Raw genomic sequence first — 21,186 nt, 5'->3', positions numbered from 1 at the left:
TTGCAAACCATTGCTTGTCTTTTTTAGATAGAGCCTAGGCATAGCTTGCGCTGTCGTTTAGCGACCTGTGGTTATTGATTGTGGAGTTCCAACTCCACCCATTACTTGATTTAATATTTAATTTGTCTATGCCAGTGTCCTTCAAAAATCCTTGCTTGCCAGTAGTCAGTCCTGGCTCTTTGTCCCTCCTCTTTCTCTTCCGTTCCTCCCATGCAGCAGGGACTGAGTGCTGTCTCATCACTACAGTTCTACATCTGTTCGAAGGGGGACCACTTTTTTAGGTTGAGGCTACCGTCGCACTGCGAAGCAGTGGGCGGAGCCGAAGATCTTATGACTTCTACAGTGAGGCTTTAACCCGCCTCTGTCTTCCATTGGCTAGCACCGTAAATGGAGGCTAGCCATTGGAAGAGATGTGTGTCAATTACTCTTTTCCCAGGCTTGATGCGATCTGTGGGCGTTTCTGTCTCTTTTTTTAAGTCCCGCCCCTTTTCTTTCCGTCATTCGGAGGTGGGCGTTTACTTTTTTTTTTTTTGCCGGCGCTTTGGGTTTCCATTTCCCCCGAGCGCTGCCGGAAGAAGTTGCTGCACAGCAGGTCCGCAACAGTAATGGCCGCCGTGAGGGCATCCCTGGATCACTCGTAATCCCACATTTAATCTACATAATTTCGAAACAATGCCCTCCCGCCCGCCTTGTTTCACTCTTGTAGCAGGAGGAAGTGCTGCACAGATCCGTCGGAGCAGGGCAGGAGCGCAGCCCTCAGCCTCAGCAGCAGCCCGCCCTCCCTCTGCCTCTCCCGGAGACTGCTCCTGCTGCTGCGGCAAGATTAGAAGAGATTCGAGAGAGCGGAGGACAGCTGCTGCCGATGGCCACGTCATTTTGCTTTTTCAGACAGCTGATCGACATTAATCAGTCTCGAGATGGGCAGACGGAGCACAGCTACCTGTCAGGAATACTAATGAGCAACCTCTGGTCCCCTGCGCCGAGTTGCATAACTTGCTCGCGCTGCGGGTCACGGGGGGTGGGCGCTTCCTGGTGATGGGCACAGAGGGCAGCGAGCCTCTCAAGTGATGCCTCATTTCCACGGATGACGGCCGCCATTAATATCCCGAGGGCATCGGCCCCTCCGACTCGAGCGGGAAGACGACTGTCCTATTTCTTGACTAAAAAAGGTTTTAATGAAGGAACATCAACCCCTTCTTTGACTTACGCACCGCTGACCCATTCTTTGCCCTCATTCATTCGCTCTTTCTGCTGTCCTTCAGGGTCACGTGAGGCCACAGTCTCTGCTCCTTACACTGCTGACGGTATGTGACTATTATCACTGAATTGCTTCTAATAGTTTTATCGACGAAAACATCTAAGCTTTGTTTTTCTTTGGACCTTTCACCAGATCAGTCAGTATTACACGTGCTCCCCAAAGAGAAGGACAAATCACAAACAATGCCGCATCTCTCCTCGGATGCTATAGGACAAATCTAATGCAGGGTCCGAGCATAAACCAAGCCAGCGAGGAACAATGTCCGGCCACTGGATTGTTAGAATGACACATCTTTCTGAGTGCCGCCCAATTTTCTTTGATTTTTCAATGTGCACACAAATAGCTTCGTCAATCAAAAAGCCATTCGGCATGCAAAGGTTCAGAAGTCCTTTCATAGTACGAATTTCCCTGAGAATGAAGTGCCTTCTTTTCAGAACAAGTATTCACATAGCACCAGTACCCTTCTCCTTGGAGGAATGAGCATTCACACATAAGAGAATAACGTGGGACAATGACAGGGAGGACCCAAGAGGGAGTAACCCCCCAACTAAATAGAGATTTTGCGTTTTGCATACATGCCTCATCAGGGGAATATTTTAGTCCTAAAGATTTGTGGGGGTGGGAGTCTCAGATTTGCAGACAAACACAACAGAGTATCGAGCAGAATTATGGCGCACCACAGGGGCTTGGATTATCTAGGTGGGCAGATGTACCCAATGCACACAGCCAATGATGCCCGCGTGGCATGATGTTGAGTTTGCAAACACGTGCTCTTCGTGTGGTTGAGGTGCGGTAGCTGTAGAAATAGGGTCACAACAGCTGTTCCACTAAATGCCAGTACTGAATTTCCTGTTCTTCTAGGATTCCCCTAACTTGCACCCATAGTGCTGCGTGTTGTTCTGTGACGCTGAGGGGATTGCGTATACAGTCATGCCGGCGGTGCCACATGGCAGGATGTGCGTGGGGGCGTCGGGGGCTGCCCACCCTCCCAGCTGTCTAGAATGGTCCTTCCTGTTCGTCCGTCCCCGCCGCCTTCGTGTATGTAGGATAATGTCAGCACATCTGGGGAATGAGTGCGCATGGGCAGGGAGGGGGTGGCACCACGACAGACGCCTGTCCAGGGTCAGGAGGGCAGCAGAATGCCCTCCCTGAGCAGACGCGCTTCTACTGGTTGTACAGGCACAGAATAGGTAGATCATTTGCTCTTCTCAATTAATTTGTATTCAGAAGTCACTTGATTTTCATTACTGACTTGCATCCTACGCCACGTGCTGCTAGCTGAGAGTGTGTGCGTCATCGTTCGGTGTGTAACCGTTTTTTGTGATAAGTTGGAATTCTAGTTTATTTGTTTTAAGTGACCAAAGAGTGTAGTATTGTTAGATTCATTTGTGAGCTCTTTGAGGTATTTGATTAATTCGGGAAGGTTTTCGGAGTCTGGGGGTGCAGTTCATTGAGACCTGAGACCATGTTTTAAAACACATGCGGTCTTCCTTCTGAAGCCTGTCAGGTGCGAGGCGCTTCTGCTGTGTACAGTGGGAGCCCGCCAAAGCTTTCCATCTTCTGCGCGGAGATTGACGCAGAGCCCAGTGTGCTGCGTACACTGTTTGTTTATTAACTCTCACAGAACTACAAGGAATTCACGAGCTGCCTATTGTTTCTGTCGTTAGTGATGAGAGCTGGACTCTGATACGGATAATTGTAACCCTGAAAGGATGACTGGTGCATACATAGCGGCATGTATTTCATAGTAAGATGCCCTAGCTTTATGCAGTGTGCTTTCACACAAGATGACTTTCACATAGACGTATACATTCTATGTGGTGCGCGTGTTACATCCTCTATGAAGGCCATTGTCATCTGTATGATTGGTACCAAAAATAGGTTTCAGCACCCAAAAAATGTTTTGGAGAACTGTGTGGTAAGTAAAGTAGTTTACATTTATAAGGCCAGAAATTTTAGTCAAGATTGGAAACAGCGTTATTCACTGCAGCTAACCCATAGGCCATCTGGTGTTCACCTATGGATCTCCCTTGTCCTTGCTCACCCTCAGATCTCTGAGCCCCCTTCTTCTCATTAGGTCCTAAAGCTCCTGCTCGTTCATGGAGATTTGTATTGTCTACTGACCATCAGGTCTCCAGAAGAACATTTTTACCCTTAGGTCTGACCTCTGTTCACCGTGAGATTCCAGGAGGCTTCTGTTTACTTACACTGCCCTGGTGCTCTGTACACACTAAGGCCCTGAATTTTCCAAATCTGTGGCTAAATCCCTGAATGACATAAAGTCTTGGATGACACTCCATCGGCTCTAGCTTAGTCCCCAGAAAATTGAATTCTTTCTACTTTATTCAATCAGATCTTTCAAGCCAGGATTAGGGTGACTCGCTGGTATCCTGAAAGATTACCTGCATTAATGTAGCTGCATGCCTGGTTTGAGACTCCTGGTGCTCTGATTGGACTCCACATCCTGATTGGTCAACATTGCCTCCCTGTTGATGCTAGAAGCATATTGAAGTTGGCATGTATTCTTCCTCAAATTCTACATCATGAAAAGCTAAATGACTTGCCTCTCAAACTGATCATATCAGGAAGCTCTCGTTGTCCACAAAGCCTGGACTCCCTTAGACTCAAAATCCCTCTCTTCAAGAAAACGAAAAGGAGACAGTCGTTCTCTGGGAGTACTCCCAAGACCTGCAGCTCCCTCCCTCCCACTATCAGGGACAATCCAACATAGGCCCTTTTGAATCAAGAACTGAAACACAATGCGATTGTTTCACCGTAGAATGGATCACACAAACAAAACAACTTCACCCCTGCGAGTGACTTACTTCGATATGTGATGCCCATTATCCATAATCCACGTGAATGGAACAAGGGTTGTGTACCAATCCTTCTCCTTCCATTCACACCATAGAGCAGAGTGTAGTCCCCTCTCTTCCAAGAAAGCAAGAAAGGACCCATGTGCCAAAACCTGCAGTGCATAGAGCTTTCAGCTTCCCATGCCCAGGAAGGGTACAAAAAACATGTTGTGCTTCAAGGATGTTGTTTTCCAAAGAACATGTGCCGACTTGTACCACCACATGGTGTAGTCAGAATATATGCAACAAAAACATGTTACAAAAATATTGTAACCAGAATGTCAACAATCAAAATATTCTGTAGGTAGGTAGGTATATGAGAAGCTAGGAATAATAAATCTATACTTATCCATAAATTCTTACCTTGCTAGTATTATTCTAGTTGATATACTGGTTTTGATATTTTGTGTAGGGCCACATTTAAAACTCGATATATACAATTTTGAGCATCTACGAATGGAATATAGTACGAGCTTTCCCCTTGAGTAATGTACACAGACTCTTGGAACGTTTGCCAAACTCCTTTTCATGGTGGGACAGGTATGTGGTCAGCAGAACTGCACTATGAAGTGATGAACATATGGAAGTAAAACAGGAAGAAGTAGAGTTGATTGAAGAGAGATTTAATGTATCTTCTAACAAAGAGACCTCATCCTTCAGCATGTAAGTTCAACTGGCAAACAATTCAAGTGGTAACATTTCAGTGTAAGGATATTCCAATAGAGAACACTATGAGTGATGCATGTCCATGGCAACAGGGGAGAGCAGGGGAGAATGACATAAGCAAGATGAGATAATACAAAAGGGTAGAGGGGGGTGCACTGCTAGTTTGAAGACGGTTCTCAGACCATGTGATGGGTAAACGTTTTGAGGTGCTCTCGTGGGTAGTGTTTCCAGCCAAAACACTCATTAAATCATCAATAGTTGTGTATGCATATAAAATGCGAATACATCCCCTGATGAGGCACTCATGGGTCAAACAATGTTTCAAAAAAACGTTATCATCCAAATGTAGTGGTTTATTCACACAAAGTTCATCGTGGATGCTGTATTGATATTACTTCATATCAATCAAACATGTATCATGTACATCTTTAAGTAGGAATTGTCAACGTGAACTACTCCGATGCATTTCGGGCAGAGCCCTTTATCAAGGAGTGCTGTAAGGAAGACAGATAGGAGTGAAAATGGGGATGACGGAATCAGGTGGGTAGGTAAATTAAGTGCCGATCAATGAAAGTGATTTGTGATAGTTAAAAAAAGGGATGGTGTGCATATGATGGTGCCGATATGTGAACTAAGGGTGCGTGCCCATAGCGATAAATCGGAACGGGGTGATTGAATAGGGATAGCGGGAGCATGGATATGGTAAAAGACTTACTTCTATTCCGTGGTAACGCGGCGCGCTACTCCAACGGTTCTAGCGCATCATGGGGACGCTATGGTGGTGTGAGTGAGGAGGGTAAAGGCGACTAGGGAAAAATGGAAATAGACGATGGGCTGCAAAGGTGTGACAGGAGTAGGAGGGGGGTTGCCATCTTGGAATGGTGTGAGAAAGTGACGAGACATGCAAAGTGAGGGTCAGAAAAGTTCCAGTGGGAAACATAAGGGAACATAAAGAAGCAATGTATAGCATAAGGGTACAACAGACTACAAATAACAGCTGTATTCTGTACGATCATTAAGACCGAAAGGTTTCTGTGTCTGCAAATGGAACATCCATTCGAGTTCTCTTTTAAGGAGCAGTTTGTTGTTGTCGGTTCCCTCTCTTTTGATCACAATTTCAAGGACAATAAATTGCAATTGTGCAATAGTGTGACGAGCTTCCAAAAAGTGCATGGCAATATTGGATTTCTCATACTTCAGACGTATGTTTGATTTATGCTCGTTCAAGCGTGTCTTGATTTTTCTTTCTGTCTTTCCGACGTACAGTTTGCCACAAGGGCATTTCAAAGCATAGATCAAATTGGTCGAATCACATGTGGCGTTAACGTGGAGTTTAATTGCATTGCCCCTCATGGGGTGTCTGATGGTGTTGCCTTTTATAACGCAGTTACAGTGATTGCAATTTAAACATGGTTGGGTACCATTAGATTGTTTATCGGTGGAGGTGGATTTCGACAATATTTCTTTGATATTTTTGTTTCTGGTGTAGGCGAACAAGGGGGGGTTTTGAAACATGTCCCGAAAATCAGGTTCCATTTGAAGGATTGACCAATGCTTAAGTATGATCTTTTTGTAGATCAGGCTCGCTGTGGAATATTTAGAAACAAGAACCATGCGTTGTTGTTCTTTAATGGGCTTTTTTGTGAGACACTCCTGTCTGGTGATTTGCGCCACTCGTGTTTGAGCCTCGGTGAGGATCTGTGTGGGGTAACCTCTATCAAGGAAGCGGTCATACATTTCCTTGGTCCTGGCGATCATCATCTGTTCATCTGAAACTATGCGTTTGACACGCAGCATTTGAGAAAACGGCAAATGTCTTTTAAGTGATCCTTGGTGAAAACTTCCATAGTGTAATGTGTTGTTGCGGTCAGTTGTTTTTCTATGGAGGTCAGTGATGAAGCCATTTTTGGTGATTTTAATGTTAACATCAAGAAATGAGATTTCAGTGTCACTGATTTGCCACGTCAGTTTGATGCGTTCATCCTTGGTATTGAGTTCATGAAGAGACTGGTTTAGGGATTCTTTGGAGTCCGTCCAGACTAGAAATAAGTCATCAATGTATCTGACGTACATTTTTATTTTGTCGTTGAAACTGGTGTTGTCGTATATATTCACTTTTTCAAAGTTTTCCATATAGATGTTCGCATATGATGGGGCAGCACAGTTTCCCATAGCCATTCCAGATAGCTGGAGGTACCATTCATTGTCAACTTGGAAATAACTGTGTTATAGAGTGTATACCATAAGTTCCATCAAAAAGGATTGCATGGGTGCATCAATGTGGCTGTTGAGAAGGGCTTGTTCAACGGCGTCGATGCCTCCCTGGTGGGGGATCGATGTATATAAAGAATTGACGTCGGCTGTACATAGTATGTATTGGTTCTTTTCATCAATCTGAATGTTCGCCAATTTGAGCAAAAACTCGGTAGTATCTTTAATATAACTGGTGGCTTTGGTGACGAGCGGTTGCAAATATTTGTCTATGAATTTGCCGATTGGTTCGTGAATAGATCCTTTAGTGGAAACTATTTGTCTGAAAGGGGGATTTTGGAGATCCTTGTGTATTTTGGGACTCATGTGTATAGTAGGGCTCTTGGGATGTTCATGAAGTAAGTAGTTTTTGGTGCGTTCTTGAATGATTTTGTTTTGTAATGCTTTCATGACCAAGTCTTTTAAGGTGTTCTGGAACTCCCTCGTAGGGTTGTTGGCAAGATGCATATAGATAGTGGTGTCTCGTATATGTTCCTGGAGCCGTTGTGTGTACATGGTCGTATCAAGGATTACCAATGCGCCGCCCTTGTCGGCTTTTACACATCTAATTTTCTCGTTATTAGCCAGGGATTTGAGAGTGTCACGATCCTTAGTGGTTAAGTTTTGATGTGTTGGTCTTTTGTTAAATTTGATTTTGGACACGTCATTGCGAACGAGGTTTTCAAATAAGTCGATGCACTTATGGCTGCTGGGAGCTTGATAAGTGCTGGGTGGTCTTAAACCTTTGAGTTCATCAGGTTTTATACCTGGAGTGGGTGGCAGAACATTTTCGAAAAAGTGACGTAACTTGAGTTTCCTTATGAACTTGAAGGTGCTCACTTCGAGTTCCAATAAGTTGGTATGTGCCGTCGGGATAAAAGACGTGCCTTTCTCAAGTAAGTCTGTTTGATGTGGTGTGATGGTGGTGTTTGAGATATTGATGATTAGGTGTTCTTTTTTCCTTTTAAATCCTTCTTGGTGACTGTGCTCCGTGTGTTTGGGAGAGTTGTTTCCTTTTCTTTTGTTCTGGCTCCTCCTGAGTCTTCGGTGGTTTCCGGGCCTGACTCTAAAAAATGAACCGCAGCGGGTTGATCTTGTGCTGTTGTGGATGTGGTTGCTTGACCATTCGTTGATCTCGAGGCAATGATTTTGCGAGGTGGTCGGATTGTGTTGTCACTACCAGAGGATGAGGTGTCGGTCTGCATATTTGGAGGTCTGTTACGTCGTCGTTGGGCATAAATGTCGGCCCAAGAATAAACTTCATCAAGCTTGTAGTCAAGCGTGTCTCTGCGAAATTTTCGGATTTTACGCTCATTTATTTCTTTTTGATGTTTATCAAGTGTAGTTTTGAGATCCTCTAAGGTGGTGGAAAGTTCCTCTGGTGTTAACATGTCTTTCAATTCTTTATCGATGTCTTTGATTTCATGCTCGAGTTCTTTTAAAATGCCAGATAATTCTTCGACGATTAAAAGAATCAGGTCAAGGCTACATTTATTGAGTATCCCATCCCATTTTTCTTTAAAGGTTTTGGAGTTTTTGCAGAGGGAGGGCTTCAAAGCAATCCGCGAGGGATTCTGAGCGCCCGGTGATATTTAAGTAAAGTGCTCGCATGGAGCTTCTGATTGATGTGACGCTTGGACAAGTATAGTAGTTGCTTTATACATTGCTCTTTGTTGCGGGTGGTGGAGGCTGGAGTGATGTCTTCCTCGATAAGCGAATATATTCGTTGACGTTCCTCTTCGTCAAAAGCTAAAGTGTGTGCTCGGGCTTCAGTGCTTTTACTGATTTCCTCGAATTGCATTGTGAGGCGTGCAACCCACCCAGAGGCAGAACTATGCAATAATACAAAAGGGTAGAGGGGGGTGCACTGCTAGTTTGAAGACGGTTCTCAGACCATGTGATGGGTAAACGTTTTGAGGTGCTCTCGTGGGTAGTGTTTCCAGCCAAAACACTCATTAAATCATCAATAGTTGTGTATGCATATAAAATGCGAATACATCCCCTGATGGGGCACTCATGGGTCAAACAATGTTTCAAAAAAACTTTATCATCCAAATGTAGTGGTTTATTCACACAAAGTTCATCGTGGATGCTGTATTGATATTACTTCATATCAATCAAACATGTATCATGTACATCTTTAAGTAGGAATTGTCAACGTGAACTACTCCGATGCATTTCGGGCAGAGTCCTTTATCAAGGAGTGCTGTAAGGAAGACAGATAGGAGTGAAAATGGGGATGACGGAATCAGGTGGGTAGGTAAATTAAGTGCCGATCAATGAAAGTGATTTGTGATAGTTAAAAAAAGGGATGGTGTGCGTATGATGGTGCCGATATGTGAACTAAGGGTGCGTGCCCATAGCGATAAATCGGAACGGGGTGATTGAATAGGGATTGCGGGAGCATGGATATGGTAAAAGACTTACTTCTATTCCGTGGTAACGCGGCGCGCTACTCCAACGGTTCTAGCGCATCACGGGGACGCTATGGTGGTGTGAGTGAGGAGGGTAAAGGCGACTAGGGGAAAATGGAAATAGACGATGGGCTGCAAAGGTGTGACAGGAGTAGGAGGGGGGGTTGCCATCTTGGAATGGTGTGAGAAAGTGACGAGACATGCAAAGTAAGGGTCAGAAAAGTTCCAGTGGGAAACATAAGGGAACATAAAGAAGCAATGTATAGCATAAGGGTACAACAGACTACAAATAACAGCTGTATTCTGTACGATCATTAAGACCGAAAGGTTTCTGTGTCTGCAAACGGAACATCCATTCGAGTTCTCTTTTAAGGAGCAGTTTGTTGTTGTCGGTTCCCTCTCTTTTGATCACAATTTCAAGGACAATAAATTGCAATTGTGCAATAGTGTGACGATTTATCGTCATCCCCATTTTCACTCCTATCTGTCTTCCTTACAGCACTCCTTGATAAAGGGCTCTGCCCGAAATGCATCGGAGTAGTTCACGTTGACAATTCCTACTTAAAGATGTACATGATACATGTTTGATTGATATGAAGTAATATCAATACAGCATCCACGATGAACTTTGTGTGAATAAACCACTACATTTGGATGATAAAGTTTTTTTGAAACATTGTTTGACCCATGAGTGCCTCATCAGGGGATGTATTCGCATTTTATATGCATACACAACTATTGATGAATAAGCAAGATGAGAACACTACACACTGCCACCAGGGAAACATGAAGGGTACTCCTGGTAGGAAGCTGACACCCATCAAGAACTTGTCTTAGCTGTCATGTGGGGAATGCCAGTCTCTTAAAGGAAAAACCAAAGAAATCCTCGCAATAACTATGTCAGCAAAGCTTTACATGAAACCACAGGGGCAATTTCTTAATTTCTACGTCTTGTAATGCCAGTACCATACTTTTTAGGTTGAGGCTACCGTCGCACTGCGAAGCAGTGGGCGGAGCCGAAGATCTTATGACTTCTACAGTGGGGCTTTAACCCGCCTCTGTCTTCCATTGGCTAGCTCCGTAAATGGAGGCTAGCCATTGGAAGAGATGTGTGTCAATTACTCTTTTCCCAGGCTTGATGCGATCCGTGGGCGTTTCTGTCTCTTTATTTAAGTCCCGCCCCTTTTCTCTCCGTCATTCGGAGGTGGGCGTTTACTTTTTTTTTTTTTTGCCGGCGCTTTGGGTTTCCATTTCCCCCAGCCGCCGCCGGAAGTAGTTGCTGCACAGTTATCAGAAATACTTTAATGTGATGAAAGTGTTTACCTATGAGCACGGGCACTTATGTAATTTTGCTTCCGCTGTGTCTTACACTTTAAAAGAACTCAAAGTGTGTTATTTTGCATGAACTTCCTGCTGCCGGGACATTTTTCAGCAAAACTTTTTTCATGGCATTCATTTGTAGCAAGCAAGGGGGAGAAAGTGATTTGCCCTGAATCACAGGATGTTCAGCCTACATCCAAGGTCCGGAGCCGGCAAATTTGGCCGTTAAGCCACATCCTATCTTCGTTCTGTAATGCCAGGCAGAGCAGAGTACCTGGCTTAGATGCTTGCTATGTTGGGCCGGTCGGTGTTTTAGGGTATAACTTACGGAGACACGTCCTTAGCCGTGGGCTGCATGCAGGATGCTGCTAAGCTACCAGCTCCTGTTTAACAGGCGCGCGCCCACGCACTAGACCGCTGTTGGTGGTCGGAGGCAGTATACTAGCTGAAATTAAGATTTTTTGCTTAAACATGTGTGGGTCTCTGTGTGTGTGTGTCTCTGTGTGTGTCTGTGTGTGTGTGTGTGTGTGTGGGGGGGGTCTGTGTGTGTGTGTGTGGCTCTGTGTGTGTGTGGCTCTGTGTGTGTGTGTGGCTCTGTGTGGATAGCTTTTTTTGTAGGTGGCTCTATGTGTGGGTGGCTCTGTCTGTGTGAGGGTGGCTCTGTGTAGGTGGCTCTGTGTGTGTGGGTAGCTCTATATGAATGACTGTGTGGGTGGCTCTCTATGTGTGTGGCTCTGTGTGGGTGTAAATGCAATAGATCATGCATATGCGAGCGATTAAGCTATTGACATTGTAAATGACAATGCCATTTATTTAACGATTAAGTTATTGGCAATGTAAATGACAATGCTATTTATTTATGATTAAAAAAAAAAATGTCATGAGCAATGCCAATAGCTCTACCATTAATAATGCAGAGACCATTGCATTGTAAATGCTTGTTCTTTACTTCTCGCTCTGTTTCTGTTTGCCTTTGTGTTGTTTCAGCACCATATCGGGTTACACTCTTAATTGCACAGTTGTATTAGGAGTATGTCTGGCTCCATGCCTCCTGCCTCGTTGGTTATATTTTTTACGCATTTAGCAATTTTTTATGTCAACTGTCATTTGCTTTTTTTTTAGTAGGATGTTAGTTTGGTTTTGGACTTTGTTTTCAGCACGATTGGGCTTATTTCAATAGCTATGTTTTGTTTACTTAGCATAGGGAGTCTGGTTCTAGAGTCTTTGAACATCGTAGAAGTGCTTATTTAATTGGTTAGTGTTACTACCTTCATCACAGCCTCAACTGAGTTTCAGGATTTTGAATACTCATGTGCTGTCAGAAAATATGGTAGAGCATTTAATCACTCACAGGTGGCAATATTATTTCAACTATTATAAAAAATATATATAAGCTGCGTATTGCCTTATATTGAGAAACGTAAGTCCACAAATGAGAAATCTGTTTTTATAGTGCTGCGTCACTCGCATTGCGAAATGTAGTCTCTTTTTTTGTCTCCGTCATACATAGGGGCATGTGTGCTTGGTAAATGGCACTGAAGCCTCATTCGCATTCCTGGTTCGGTGAGTTTCTGTCATTGAGGGGTATGAAGTCTCTTTACCGAATCCCATTTGCAGTACTAGAATGCACCAATATCAAGAAGCAGTCCTGCATGGTTACACATGCTCTCCACCATGACCGTATACGGGCTAGTTGTCGTGTCCTGCCCATTTCCTCATCACCGGGATTAATGCTAAACTGCAATATACACTCAGGGCGCAAAAGCACTGAACACACTTGTCAGTAGTTTCTTTGAACCAAACCAAACCTGCGTATGACAGACTTTAACATCACTGTGTACATAGTGACGAGCTGTAAACCACACCACATCAGTCAGACAATCTTGATTCCTCCCGGTTTTTATGCATTTTTTTTATTTAGCGGGAACTGGCACACATAGACTACTGGATTTGTCCATAATCACAGGGGTTTGAGCTGAAGCCGGGACTTGATCTCCCTAGTTCAAAAGTATGCAGCTTTGGCAGGCCCACCTGTCGCTCCTTGTTTGTTCTTTCTTTTTTTTTACTATAGCAATGTTTTGTTTATTTAGCACAGGAAGTCTGGTTTCGGTTAAATTGAATGTCAGAGAAGTGCTTGTGTAATTGATTTGTGTTACTACGTTCACCACACCCTCAACTGCATTTTAGGAATTTGAATACTCATGTGCTGGCGGAAAATATGATGGAACGTTAAATCACAAAACTCAAGATAGCCTCACGAGATGTCAGTGTTTTTCTAATATTATAAAATAAAAAATAAGCTACGTTTTGCTTTATATTGATAAACGTGCATCCACGAATGAGAAATCTGTTTTAATAGGGCTGCGTCACTCGCATAGTGAAATGTAGTCTCCTTTCTGTCTCTATCAGACACAAGGATATGTGTGCTTGGTAGGTGGCACCGAAGCCTCTTTCACATTCTTGGTTCCGTGAGTCTCTGGCACTGAGTGGTATTGAGTCGCTTGAAATCCCGTTTACGTCTCAGAACACAGCCTGACATAAACGCCATCGGAGTGTATCCATGCAAATCCCCCTAAGCAAATATGTGCTGTTCTGATGCTGTCCTTGTATTTAAATCGCGAGGTGCTGCTTTTCAGGCACTGGGAGCAATAAATGCTCATACAAAACATGAATCGCGCAATAAGGACAATCCACACTTGATATTCATAGCAAAAAAGGTCACTATTTATTAAGACAGTCGAAACAGATCATCCTATAAATACACTTATTCCTAATTAATTAAACATTGACTCATTTTTCCAAATATTTCCTTAATAGTTGTGTATAACCAAAAACATTCCCAACAATTTTGTAATAACCAATCCCCAAAAATGTACCAAAACCAGCATTGAATTTTGTCATCATTTAACCACCATAATCATCATTTTTCCTACCCTCCACCCGCACCCAGAGGGAAAGGATAAGCCCACTCTAGACTATCCCAGACCCCCCACACAGCGCCACCCAGGAAAACCAAAGAGTTTTCCTGGCCCCACACAACATTAGACAAATGATAAATAAAACTAATTAACATTGCTATCACACCATAAATTCTCCCAAACAAAATCCCGCCAACAGATCCCTCAACTCCATTAGTAGTAAGCTTGACCCATCTGTGATAAGTGCACCCCATCATCACAAAATAAATGTTGTACAACACCTGCAATGTGTTCATGAGATAAGACCTTAATACCTATAGCCGGACAATAAATTTGTATTGCTCTATTCAATTTGCGTCGAGCTTTTTCCACAGCAGAATGGCTTCAAGCTCCTCTCCAGTGATGACGAAAAATAAATTCCGTCCACACCACCGATGTACCTGACCAGTTATCTATTAATGCCGCTAAGTCCAGTTTCATTTGCTTGATAAGGGTTAAACCACATAGTTCCACTAGATCATTCTCACCTAGATGAATAATCAGTAAAATCCGGGAAACCCCTCTCCCTGGACAAAATAGAAAGCAACGGAAATAACGCACCCCATTTCATCTCTCCCACACCTTTCCAAAATACTTCATGACCCCTCCCATGCAAACCTAACGCTCTGCCACAAAGCTGTTGTTCCGCAAACGTAGCCAACCACTTCTCAAATGAATGTCCTCCAATCCAATTCCGCATTTTTCGTGGCAGAGGATTAACTCGTCCTGTGGCGACAAAAAGAGTGTATTAGACTTGTATACTTACCCTATGACAAGTATTCATGTTCGAACATATCTAGAACAACAATCTGACTTCCATCTGCCTATTCGCTGTATCTCTTCCCAGCCCTCACCCAACCTTGAAGCTTCAGTGGCCACCCCAATTCTGAAGGAGTGGGTCCCAAACAATAGAGGGTTTTGTCTGGCCAAGGTTAAAACCTTCCCCAAAACTGCCAGTAGCTGAAATGATGTGATATTGTTTCCATCCTGGTGACAAAAATTACTCCATGTCGAAAAAACGTAGACTGCAAGAAGGAAAGCCATTAATTTAAAGGACAACAACCCACCTCCCCACCCCATTCAAATGGATCCACACCCTTTTCCCATTTGATCTAGTTTCGACTGTCTCAACAATATTCTGAAAGAACCATGCTGCACCTGTATATCATTTGTTTGTCTGCCCAACTTACCCCTCAGCCCCAACAATTCGGATACTCGAAATGCCCCAATGAACAACCAAATCATACACAGCCTAAAGCGACAGACCTCCCACCCACTGAAACAGCATTTTGTCAAAAACAATAACAACTGTTGCAACAAAGAAAAAATAATAGGTTCCCGCAAAGGCAAAAAACGCGACCTCATTTTACTGAAACCTTTCAACATTCTACGTAACAAAATCCCACCCCCAACTTCCTTCCCAAAAATTAACTCACCATAGAAGGAAATGCTAGAAAGTTGACCTGCAATAGTGGTGTGGGACAAACCTTTATCCATCACAGATAATACATACTGAAAATAAACTCTTCATTAACAACCGCCAAAGAGGTCTGATTCTGAGAGTCAACATAAGTTACAAACTCAGACCAGGCTTTCTGTTAACAGCATCTGGTGGACGGTGCAATAGCTTGCTCTACCAACTCGCTGATCCACACTCTCCCAGTGCCCAGATGTCTGAGGGTACTTCCGTTTTGCAGCTGTCCGCCCCTGGTGCCAACGAGCGAAAAGTCTACCAATTAAAATGAGATAATGCGTCTGCTATTATATTATTCACACCTGGAATGTAAATGAAATTGTAACAAGATTGAATGTTTACCGACTTATTAAATCAATACACATTGATTGTTTCAGACAAGGAATCCCCTGAGGAAGGGCTTTATGCTTGAAATGCATCGGGAACTAAGAATGCATGGAAAATTGTATGAAAATAATACAAAAATGAAAAGCATGATTACTGAAAAGAATGAAAATATTTGAAAATAAAAACTCATGAAAGCAACATAAACTACGTTGAATACTTATCAAAGGAAAATTAAAAGGAGTGCGAGGCAGGAGTGTTTCTTGAGTGACAGGAACCACACAGATCACTCACACCTGGAATGTGCCATGCCCTGAACACAATATTCAGCTTGAGACTCTGCAACATGAAATAACGCAACAGGTGTAACACACACACATCCTTTGCCCGTTGTCTATTGACCAACTCCAATACAGACATGTTATCAAAGTGAAACAGAACACACCTGTCTTTAAATTCCTCACCCCAAACTCGCAAAGCTACGAAGATCAGGAAAAACTCAAGGAAGGCAATACTCCGGCCTTGTTGAACCCAATGCTCTGGCCATTTCTCAGCGCACCAACATCCTTCCCAAAATATTCCAACTCCATGTGCCCCTGCCGCATCAGAAAATAGCTGAATCTGCCATAAGGTGTTATCTTCTACAAAAAGAGCGATACACTATTAAAATTCTCCAAAAAAATGTAGCCATATCCTAAAATCTTCTTTGACAGCTTTTGTCAATCTTATCCTATGGTGCGGTAAGGAAGCACCCGACAAAGCCAAAACCCAGTCGTCTACAAAACGTTATGCCTGCTCTCACCACCCGACATGCAAAATTCAAATAACCCAGCAAACGCTGGGCCTGTCTCAGTTCCATCTTTTGTCTACCCAAAACTTCTAACAAGAAAGATTTAATTTCAAGAACCATATCCGCCGGTAAACGAGCCATCATCATGTCCGTATCGTAGCAGCTCAAAATCTACGGGGTGAATAGGTAACAAACGAAACGCCGATTGTACATCGCATTTCGCTAACTCAGCACCAGTCCCAGCTAAACGTACCAACCGCAATGCATCCTCCACCGAAGTGTGGCATCATCCGGTGATAATTGGATGCCTCCCTCCACATTGTGAGCATTCAATGTTTGAACTTACAAAATTGCCTGATGCAGGCACCTCGGTTGTAATTCCAACATGCACCTGCTGCAGGCAATTGCGCTCTCCCCAAAGCTCCCGCCCCAATGTGGGCGGGACGCTATAGAAAGGGCCGATACGATATAGGCAGACCGCTAGCGGTATGTATGGTTGTTTGTGACTGATTAGTAGACATCCATTGTAACCAGAGTTCGGAATCCAGCTCCCCCCAATGCTTGTCATGAAAGATACTAACTCTGGCCCGAAATTCTTCATCGTAATTAAGCCAGGCAAAACCACCCACCTGTAAATGCACCCTACGAATTATGTCCATATATTTAGACCTGGCCAATGCCCTATCTGGATACCTCTCATAATACACGCGTGCGTAAATGAGAAAGGCAGCCGTCCAATTCTCAATGGACTTAGGGACTCTGGGGCGACGTGATACTTCCCATTCCTCTTCTTTGGAACCTTCTCTTGACGGAATATCCCTATGCAGCAAACGGAAAAAATCAACAAATTCATCGTTCCAAATTTTTTGCTTAGTTTTGTCAGATAAGTGTATACCAAATGTCATAGCCAATCCCAAATAAGGCAGCGTTGTACGTACCCCGCTAACACCTGGACCTTAAACAGTCAAATCATTTGGAACAGCCGAAGAGTCGTCCGTACCTAAAACCTGGGCCTGTAACCCAGGTCGTGACTTTGGTAAAACATTAGAAAAATACTCCAGAACTCATTTAGGCTTGGAAATCACCACCTCAGTTGCATCTGTATCAGCAAAATAGCCACCCGCTAAAGGTCTGTTCCAAGCAGTCCACCATTTAGGCTTACCTGCCGTGAGCTGCGTAGCATGCTTCTGAAACTCCTGAGGATCCTCTCTATTGTGCTGACTACGATCTTGATCCGTCGAGAAATCCGCTCGAGACCTCTGTAAAATACTAGAAGAAATAAATGCACCCCGATCCCCCTCATCCAAACTCCTTAGTGTAAACCAAAGGAATCGTTTTGTGTACCACATTTTCCACCATATTATCATCATATTCATTATCATTATCATAAACTGTACCAACATGCGGCTCAGAGCCAGAAACATTAAGAGCCCTAGTGCTCGGCATCTGACCGTCACCAATACCTCCGTCATAATCTCTCCAAGAGGTCACAGGCCTCCGCTGAGAGAACCCGGCCGCATTCTCAAATTCCGCTCCGGGTCCACATTGATGGGAACAGACTCCCCAAAAGCCGCACTTACTTCGCATAAGGGACATAAGAAAAACCAAAACCCGCCCCATGGGGGGGTCTGTTATCAACTGCTTACAGCTCTTGCATGAAGTCGCTGTTGACTTACCCGAAGAAAGCTCATTTGAAGATCCTGAAGCTGCAAACGCTGATATATCTGCATGTTCTACCCCAAACCCATTGCCCATTCTGTGGTCCAAATTCAGAGTCAAAACCCCACCTGAGAAGGGCAAGGTGGAGGGCGAGAGTCTGGGGATAAGGAAACAAATATCTGTACTAGGAACATTTTGAATTGTACAGTCTTGAACCTGGTCCCCCAACTGCCAAAATTCGAAATCATGGCCTAAAGCGTCTTTGCCTTCAGCATAATTATCAGGAACCACCATTTCCACATAAAAAATCATGTGTTGATAACCCAACGTAGCTTTGGATCCCGGGGGGCCTCTAGGCTTTGGCAACTGTAAATACTCCAGCCTCACCCTGCCCCCTGTAGCCCCCTGTTCATCACCCTGGCAATCCGCCGCAATAGTCTGTGGTAACTTACCTGCGTCCTCCAAAAGTCCCTCCACATCCCTTTCACTATCCTCTGGATAATCTACCAGAATGGCACCGCGTCTGTTCTCCATGACAGGGGGGGGAATATCAATCCGATAAAGCAGCGCGCTGTACATTCAAACCAATCTGTGAAAAAATATTCGCCATGCTCAATCCCTTCTGACCGTGGAAATCAGCTGCTGTGACTACCAACCGCGCAGTCCCCAACTGGTGAGGCACTGCCATGCCCCCAACCCTAATTGCAACTGACACACTGCTGAAGCCCCCAGAGCCTCTCTATCGCCCCAATGAGCCGCCCTTCCAGAACGCTGTACATGACCACCACCCACATACCCTTGTATGGCTGCAGGTAGCGACGCAGCTCCAGGCCCTGCTCTCCCATCACAAGCACCCCTTCCTGCTGGACGCCCCCCTCGCTGCACAACAGGCCTGTCCGTGGCATTGCTTGGAAGTATCAAGGACCCCCTGAACAAATTGATACTGCAAGTCCTAGGTCAGGGATTAACAGAGCGAAAGGTAACAACCCAGGCACTTGAACAACAGATTAATTGTGTTACAAAGAATTAAACAAATCAAAAAGGGATGTAGGTAGGTCTGAATTCAAGTTTTATTATTTATAAAATTAAAAAGGATCACGAACATTAATACATTTCATATATATATTTTTTTTAAAATATAAAAAGGAGGAAATTAAGAATTCAACAAATTATCAACAAAAATCATTCAAAACATAATTTTAAAACATTAAATGAAAAGACATGTTACAAAAAATGGCATCAACAAATTGATTCTCAACCATGAAGTAAAAGGAAAATTAAAACGGTGGCATTAACAAATAAATTCTCTACGCGCGTTTCGGCGACCAGCGCCTTCTTCTGGAGTAGCCACGTGTATCCTGTACAGTGAAGGAAGAAAGGAAAATAACCAGATTTGAAAATAATACTAGCCTCCAGTATTTTTAAAAAGGAATATCATATCTAAGCAAATTATAAAATCATTAACACCTTTGACCTACACTTTACATCACTTTCATTGTGTCAAACAAATATACATTTTTACTCTTGCCTCTCAATCAACAACAGATCCTTCAGATGAGATCGTTATGTTAAAATATATTTTTAATAAAAACACATGATATGCCATAGATGACTTTATATGAAGTATTACCCCATATCGGCTGTTATGTAAATAGGTCAATGCATAAATATCACACCTATAATATCCTTCTCTTGTTTTTTATATAGTAATACAAGCATCTTTGCCATAAATTTGAAGCAACGACCCACGGCTTCATAACCTTTTTGAACAATCATTAGGTAAAGAACACCAATTATTAGTTTGATCATTCCCTCAAATCATGTTATCTAATATTCGATTTATAATAATAGAAATGTGGCGTTCTATTTTTCAATTTCTTATTTAGATTACTGTTGTACAAAAGACAAGATTGCATTTGATGATTACCTTATCTCGTGATGCCTTTGCTAAAATTGTGTAAGTATATCCTGAAGATTTGTGTGTCCTTTTTTTCCCCCCATAAAGATACTTTACACACTAAATGTAACCTCTAATTAAGTATCATGAATTCGAATCCATGAGTCACTCAATCCATTCTTATGCCCCCTGGTCTTGTTAGACGTGAAATGCACAAAGAAATGAAGGCCCTCATTGAGAGGCAAGAGTAAAAATGTATATTTGTTTGACACAATGAAAGTGATGTAAAGTGTAGGTCAAAGGTGTTAATGATTTTATAATTTGCTTAGATATGATATTCCTTTTTAAATATACTGGAGGCTAGTATTATTTTCAAATCTGGTTATTTTCCTTTCTTCCTTCACTGTACAGGATACACGTGGCTACTCCAGAAGAAGGCGCTGGTCGCCGAAACGCGCGTAGAGAATTTATTTGTTAATGCCACCGTTTTAATTTTCCTTTTACTTCAAGGTTGAGAATCAATTTGTTGATGCCATTTTTTGTAACATGTCTTTTCATTTAATGTTTTAAAATTCTGTTTTGAATGTTTTTTGTTGATAATTTGTTGAATTCTTAATTTCCTCCTTTTTATATTTTAAAAAAATATATATATATGAAATGTATTAATGTTCGTGATCCTTTTTAATTTGATAAATAATAAAATTTGAATTCAGACCTACCTACATCCCTTTTTGATTTGTTTAATTCTTTGTAACACAATTAATCTGTTGTTCAAGTGCCTGGGTTGTTACCTTTCGCTCTGTCCGTGGCATTGTTCCTCATTAAATTAAAGCGGTTCGCGGCTGGCAAGCACGTCGCTATCGCATGACTCACTCCCAAGGCTGCCGAGCGTCGCGGGCGCATGGAGCCCATGTCCATCACCGAAGCCGCTCCCGGCCTCCGAAGGTCGCCGCGCCCCACCCCCAGGAGAGCTCTCACTGCACCCTCGTCGACGCTGTCTCTCTCCATGTGCACAGCAAAAAATGCCTCCTTCCTCAAGAAACGCCTCCGCTCACCACTCAAAAACTGACGCCACCTCCAACCGCCTCCCAATGACGACATTCCCGCCCTCCTCCCCTCCCTATGAGTTACCCGACTAGACCCGCCCCTTATCCCTCCCTTAACCTATCACGCAGGGGATTGCTCCCACCGCGCGAATCCTCCCAGGGGGACACCTGCTCGCGCCACGGTCCCCCTGGGTCCCATTTAGCAATCCAAGTGTTTATGTTAGTAGGAACTTTGTGCCATTAAGAACGTTATTTCTTGTTTTGCTTCTTGGAGTT

This window comes from Lissotriton helveticus, chromosome 4_2 (genome assembly GCF_964261635.1).
Source record: "Lissotriton helveticus chromosome 4_2, aLisHel1.1, whole genome shotgun sequence".
NCBI classification, from domain to species: domain Eukaryota; kingdom Metazoa; phylum Chordata; class Amphibia; order Caudata; family Salamandridae; genus Lissotriton; species Lissotriton helveticus.
Note: the sequence above shows the minus strand (reverse complement) of the source record.